Source organism: Acipenser ruthenus, chromosome 47 (genome assembly GCF_902713425.1).
Source record: "Acipenser ruthenus chromosome 47, fAciRut3.2 maternal haplotype, whole genome shotgun sequence".
Taxonomy (NCBI): Eukaryota; Metazoa; Chordata; class Actinopteri; order Acipenseriformes; family Acipenseridae; genus Acipenser; species Acipenser ruthenus.
This window is the reverse complement of record NC_081235.1, coordinates 6,697,947-6,705,594: the sequence shown is the minus strand read 5'-3', so window position 1 is coordinate 6,705,594 and position 7,648 is coordinate 6,697,947. Positions and strand designations below refer to the sequence as shown.

The window sequence follows — 7,648 nt, the reverse complement described above, 5'->3', positions numbered from 1 at the left end:
TGCTATCGCAAGGGCAGCTAATGGTATGAACTATACTTAATGGGAGCTCAAATGTGTGTGTTTGTGCGAGGAGTCATTTCGGGGTCTGGAGTTTACTTGTGAGAAGCTGTTAGAAAGTGTTTTACAACAGCTGTGACTGACCAGCTGGTTTGCACACAAAAAAACACTCAAAGCCAGGCCCTTTTCATCTGTTAAAGGGTCAATATAAACTTTAGGAGTGCTTTTGAGGGATCAGACTTGGGAAAGGACCGTCAAAAGGTGTCGGGCCAAGTTTATAAAACATTTGGTCCAGTGCTCCTCTGTTTCTTCAGAAGGTTAATCTAAAGATGGATTTCTGTTTGGATTATGGGTGAGATCATTGATACCATGCTGGACTTCGAAGCCACCATACAGAAAATCAGGAAATTAAAACTTAAGTAGTATATATATGTATTTATTTATTTATTTACATTTTTACAGCGCCTTTAACCAAATTTACCTTTACAAATTTAAACAAAATGATACAATCAAGAAAAATGAGTGAAGAAAGAATGTAAGTTATTGGGCTAGATACAAATGAGTTGCTAATATGAAAGCAGAGGGCCAGAGGCTAGGTCAGGGTCAGGCAAGCAGGGTCATAGCAGGAGGTCAGGGGCCAGGAGTATTAGTAGTATGGGCTAGGGAGAACAGATGTGTTTTGAGGGAGGTGCGGAAACTACGTCGTGTGGGTGACTGTTTTATGATCAGTGGGAGTCTATTCCAATGAAGGGTAAGGAATTTGAACAGGCAATGATAATAGACAGGGAGCCAGTGAGGAGGAGAGGGGAGGTGTGGAAGGAGCAGGGGAGGTTCAATATGATACGGGCAGAGGCGTTTGAATTTGTTGTAATGGTGTAAAAGCGTAGGAGGGGAGGCCAAGGAGGAGGGAATTAAGGGTGTATAAGTTTTATAAATCACACACCAGAAATGATCCAATCACAGTGCCAAAATTCCAGTACATCTTATCCTGCGTACAGATGTCATCTCCTGCACAGAACACCACGGCAAATTCCAAAGTTCAAAAATCAAAACGAAACAAACAAATATAAAAACATACCCGGTACCAACTTGACTCTTTCTTAAAATTGTTATGAAATCGACACAAGAAAATATTACAGAAATTGCAAATACAAAAGCAATTTTGTTTTAGTAAACCAACAACACAGGGCCTATAGGCCTACACAAATTCAGGGCCTATAGGCAGTAGGTTCTGGACTGAACCATTTCATGACCGGGTGAAGGGGGTGTGAAAGTTTTACAAAAATAAATATACTATATACTTCCTTATCTACTTGGGCATAACTGAGTGGCCACTATACTGGCGTACTGCAGTGCCTTTCTAGTACCTTTCTGGACGTGGGTAACTCTTAGGGGTTAACAGCACGGACGGAGTGACTCATAACGGCAGAGCAGAGGTATCCACGCATGGCTTGCTGAAGTGAAGATCATGTTTCAGAGGGGGGCATTGCTTCATGGAGAATGTCAGTCAGACCCTGAATGGTTTTCACTGTGCCGTCGCAGTACCAGCTCCAGCACACTCTCTGAAATGGAACTCCAGGTGTTTCCGTCTGACAGACACCAGAGAGGGCCCAGACGATGCCTGGAATTAATTCGTTTGGGGTAAAATTCTACAGCAGGACTGTCCAATCGCAGTCCTGGAGGGCCATTCCAATTCAGATTTAACAGGTAAAATTATCTAATTAACCATTTCAGGGTTGGAGGTTTAATTAGTTCAATTAAATCCTTTAGAACAGGATTGGAATAAAGACCAGAGTGGAAGTGATGGTGTCATCTTAAATCTGAAGCTACCGGAAACGTTTCTAAAATATAGATTTTCTTAAACGAGAACCGTTATACAAATTTTATTTGTATACAGGACTTCTAGTAACACATATACAGTAATAGGTAATGCATGTATCTAATTTCTACAAGTATTTCCACAAAGTGTCTTTCTCCATCTTGTCAGAATGTTTTACTTTATTGACCTGTCTGTGTGTCTGTGGCTTCGTTTGTGTTTGTGTCCACAGTCGTAGTCGATGCGATGTTGCTCGTCTTCGTCAGCATTTTTACCCTTCTTAAAGAAGTAGTTTGTAATAGACGTTCCTAATGCTCTTTTCATTGCATCAAGAGGACTACTGACCGAATCAGACAGTCATGTGACTTGCCTTTTATGCGACTCGACTACTCCACTGCTTCCTATATAAAATAGTACTGGAAAGGCTCTCCGGCGTATCCCAGCTCGATTACACCACTGAGTGGAACGACCCGCTTTGAACACCCCTGTTTTACAGGACTGGTACGCAACATCTCCTTTCCTGTGATGTCCACATTAATGGAAAGCTTTATGAATGAATTTCTCCAAGGAAGTGGCAGACTCGAGCAGGTCTGAATTTTCTCCGTTCATCATTCATCCAGGAGATCAGGTGAAACGGTAACAAGGGGGTCTTTTTTCATGTCCATAATTATTTCATGCAAAAGCACCAGGTTGAGCTATTAAGTCATTAAAGAAGAGTGTGTCACGGAACTCTATTCCAATCGCTGTGTCTCCCATGATTCCAAACAAGGTTTAGAAAGCCTGCTTGTTCAATGCTTTAGCTGAGTTTTATTTTTACATGGAAATGATTTAACATCTATAACAACCAGGCCTGCCATGTGTAAATTAATTTGCCTGAGCTGTTGGCACTTTGCCATGTACTAACGAGGTCAACAGATTCTGCACAGTGGAGGGTAAAGCTGTTCTTGTTGGGGGAATAAAAAGCCATTTTGCGACCTCATAAATTTAAATTGCATATAATTTTATTTCCCTGTCAAATTAGCCATAGAAATTATATATAAAGTAGAAATGCTATATATGGGTATGAGCCTATATGTATTTACATCATTACACTATATAACTGGGGGAGTGTTATTATTCATGTTATTGTTCATATTCCTATTTATAGTCATATCCATATTATCCATAGTATGATTATTATGATTATTATTATGTATAGGAATTTGTTGTACAAACTGAATGATATGCTTTTACATACAATACAGTAGTGCTAAGCTAAAACTATAAGGAACTAACTGAAGTATATTGAGGCTAGTGCCTTCGTCTACTGTACTGTACAGTGCAGGAGTTCAACTATCTTCCATTTTAACTTTACAAAGTAGATTTTATTTTCAGATAATAAATCACTGAAGGGGAAAATTGAAACAAGCTTGACGTACTTGGCCTCCTGTAGCCACGGAATGAAAGGCTGTTTTGTGGTGACTAAACCACCTCCCTCCCTGGACTGGACACCTTGATCCTGACAGCAGCTCATAAACATGGCCAAGCTTTCATTGGCTGCCCAGCTCTCTCCTGCATGTCCAAGACCCTCCAACAGGCTGTGAACTGCGACCTTACGACCTTTGCCCCACTTGCCCTTGCCAAACCTGCATCAGATTACAGGCTCCAAAGGGAAGGCCTGCATCAAAATTAAGAGAGGAAACCCAACACCCCTGCTGTAAACACAGCCCCCCTGTGAACAGGGCCCAGCCTCTCTCCCAGAGGAAGAGAATTCTAAAACTGCTCCCATGCAGAAACTGGGCTGTGACCTCATCACAACTCCTGAGGTAGGCGGAGCTGGGCCTGGTTGGTGGTTCAATGCTGCAGAGTACGGTGGTGTTGGGACACACTGTATCTCATACAGACACACACACACTGTACCTCATACAGACACACACACACTGTACCTCGTACAGACACACACGCTGTACCTCATACAGACACACACACTGTACCTCACAGCTGCTTCTGGGTGGCCAGCAGACCCTCAGCTGTCATTGCAGCTCCTCCTGAAAGAAACAGGGAACAAGACCTGGGTCCAGTCCCTCTCTGTGTATGATGGTATACCTTCACACATAAAACCCTTGATTTCATAAAGTAGCATTGGTTTAAGAGCCGTGAGATTCAACTGACCAGTGAACTGATTTATGGGTTATTATATTAGATTATGTGCAGACCTAGTATTTTTTTAAAACAGGTATTGGTATAGATAAACATCTAGAATCATCTGCCAAAAAGACAATGATTGTCAAAATATCTCATCTCCATGGGTGTCCCATAAGTCAGGCATCGTAAGCCATATCGCACATTATACTGATCAGGATGTTCTCTGTTAAATCGGACGGCCACACCCTCTAGACTATCTGCACCACACATTAAAATGATCTCTTTGCTTAAAGACATTTCACACCTGAAACAGAGAGAACAGGGCCAATATCAACAGTTATGCCTGTGATTCCTGGCTTATGGGACTCTCTGTAGAAAGAAAGAAAGAAAGAAAGAACAGATGAGCTCTTGTGCACTCCCTCTCGGCTCCCTGTTTGTTTTAGATTAACAGGTGTGATCTTGTCGGTTCCTTGCTGCAGCTGGGTGTCCCTCCTGGCCTCTTTGAAGTGTCTCCTGTGATGTGTGTGGAGCAGAGCGCTCCCTCGGTAAACGAGAGGGGCTCCTGGTGTCTGAGATGGCCAGGTTTGTCGCAGCTGTGGGTCAGAGAGGCAGAGGTGTCACCTGGACCCCATGTGAACAGGATACACTTGTGTCAATATTTGTCATGGCACCCCTGTCTGTGTGGGCCCCTCCGGGGCTCTCGCAGTCCATCACAAGCCTCTATTAACATTCAAACAAAAGATGTTCACTGGAACATAAAAGAAACTTAGTCATATACAAGTTAATATGCTAGTTAATTCACTCTGTGTTTGGCTTGCTCAAGGTCTTCCCAGTCTCGTGGACATTGATTTAAGACCCCTGGGCTTACTGCTCCAACACTACCTCTATTATATTTCAAAGGCCCCTTCATGTATAAAGCTCTATTTGAAATGTTTCCACATTCCAAAAACATTTGGTATTAATCAACAGGTCATTAGACTATGACATCAGAAAGGTCTGCAGTTACTGTGGTCGGCATGTGTGGAGTGTGACAGGTAGACTGACAGGCAGGCAGGCAGACGCGATCAGCGCAATATCTCTGTCTATTAATTACTAAGCAAGCGCTCAGCCAGCATCATTCTCATCACGCTTGGACTGAAGGACCACACAACGCTCAACCCCATTGTGTGAAAACAAGAGCTCCGTTTGGTTTAAACAAACACAGATCCTGAAGAATGGGTGCATGAGGATTGCAAGGCCAGGGAGCCAGGGATTGCACTGCAGAAGCAAATGGAGGGCTCCCAAAATCCGTTGGCACTTTTGGGAGAAAGCTGACTTTTATCCCCAAGCTTTCACTCTGTTTTAGCAGAGCCCTAGAAAAACGGTCAAACATGATGCAGACTGTGGATCGGATTCTTAAAACAGTGACAACTTAAAAATTAATAAAGTGATAGCATAAAAAAAAAAATAAGATGTCATTTGAAGCAGCTTTAAGTTTTTCAATTGCCCAGTTTAGACACCAAACACAAATCTGTTGCGGGAAAGGGCCGTGTAAAATATTACTGTTCCTGACCCAATGTGTTAAATTTAGAAAGTTTTTGTATGGTTGGTAAAAAAAAAAAAAACAACAGCTAATAAAACATTATTTGGTTTGTGTTTTTCCACTTGGGGAATTACTATAACATTTTATAACAGCAGGTTAAGAAAATATTGTTCTTGTTACACACATTATATGACACTACAAAGATAACATACGGCTATATATCATTTCTAAAGTCTAGGCGCAAAAAGTGAGTTCCCGATTTCTACTGGCTCTAAAGTGCGCCCTGTCAAATACACTGCAATCCATTATGTTATTAACAATGACAATTCAACGAGATTTAGGACAGATCAAGGCTAAAGCCCAGCTGTTCAAATCAGCATTTTATAAATAAAATTCCAAACACAGCGTCAACCCAGAATGCTTTATTACTTCTTGATATTCATTGATGCTGTTTTTTTTATATGTGCAATAAAACACATGCTCTAGGTATTGTTCTGCCTTTGCAGATCCCAGGTGGCACATGTTGTAAACGCTGCTGTCCGGAGTTTGCAGGCTCACAATGTGCATTGATGATACCTATGTGTTGATCAACAGTGAGGCACAATACCGTTTACAGTGTTTGCTGTGCTGCAAACACTTTGAATAAGGTTTGCAAATGTTTACAGACGGCGAGTAAACCGTAACGCAAACAGGCAGTAGAGAATCACACACTTGAGTAAACTCGACACCTTGGGCTGTGTGGTCGGAAAGATGCGTTGGGCTTGAATCTCGTTAATCATCGCTTCATTTAAAAACCTGCGGAGCGTCAGCCTTTACCAAGCTTGGTACCTTGCTTTTCTGTGCTTTCCCTGTGCTTTCCTTCCCTTTGCTACGATTTTACTGCTGGCATGTACTGCTATGGCCAAAAGTTTTGAAATTGAATTGTCTAAATCAATTTCAAAACTTCCCAGCCTCCTACACATTGATTTAAGACCCCTGGGCTTACTGTTCCAACACTACCTCCATCACATTTCAAAGGCCCCTCTCCCCTCCTTCCTTATTTTAAGGCTACAGGATGGCTTTATTATAACCAGGTCCCTGTTTCTGACAGGCTGGGCTGGCCCTCATGTTTCTCATAAACTCGGGCTTGACTTGTTTTCACAGTTCCTTCAAAGAGAAAAGAGAATCTCGTGAGGAACGCGCTTGTTTGATGATGTCAGTATCCAATCACTCGTATTGCCCAGTGCCTGTAAACTGGGTGTCTAGTAAAAGCTAGTTTTTGTACTGGTGGAATAGTGAAATCTGTAACAGCAATACCAAGAAGCATCCTTTGTGAGTATTTTACTAATGCTTCATAGACTATGTAAAATCTATGAATATTAATAAAGCATTATATATACAGAAAAGACCATGTATTTGGCTACATTTAATGCAGGGTTCAAAATTTTACTGCGGGATAATTGAACCATGCAACCCTACCCTAATACAAAAATGAATGGACAATATACTAGTTATGTAAAACAAAAACAGCGAATATCCATTGAGAATGACCTAGTCCTTAATTGTATATTCAATGTGTATAAATCAGTTAACACTTTCAACTATTCAGATGTGCTGTAATTGAAACTAACAGATGATCCACTTCACACTTACCACACACAGTATTAAACCTTTATTAATTCACAGCAGGCACTTATTTGAAAGTGTGACTGAAGAAACAACACACTAAACTTAACTCACTGTAGCCTGGGAATAAACATACAGTAATTGACATTATAGCTGATGTAAAGCAAGGATACATTTGGCTTTGCAAGTGTCTGTTAATTAACATTTTTTGAATGGGGAGCTGCGAGAGAAGGAGCGTGTTAACAATACACAGATATCAGCTGTCCCAGTGCTCTCTGTAGACCTCCGTTACCTTCTAATCACCCCTCCCACACACACACACCTTGCTGCCTGCAAGAGTTGCTCCCCCTGCAGCGTGAGAACCACAAGGCCAACAGCTGGACCAGCTGCTACCTCCGAGAAAGGCTCTACAACCCAGGCAGGGAGTCTGCCATTACAGGGGTCTCCTTTCCTTCTTAAAACATTTTTCATTTTAAAACGCAAATTAAAGAAAGCTCTCAGTTGTCTATCTTTCCAGGAAATCTGTCATTGCTTCACTTCCTAGGTCAGTATCTTCAGGGTCAAAGTGTCTTTAATGGCTGAAA

The 7,648-nt window shown here is 41.7% G+C and overlaps 1 long non-coding RNA gene across 1 annotated transcript; it reads left to right on the top strand.

The window, feature by feature from the left end:
• The first annotated feature begins 1,473 nt into the window (after nt 1–1,473).
• On the top strand, nt 1,474–6,757 carry LOC131721088 (uncharacterized). The gene is made up of 3 exons (XR_009319856.1): nt 1,474–1,704; nt 2,310–2,449; nt 3,188–6,757. It is a non-coding gene; the product is annotated as an uncharacterized LOC131721088 (long non-coding RNA).
• The last annotated feature ends 891 nt before the right edge of the window (nt 6,758–7,648 follow it).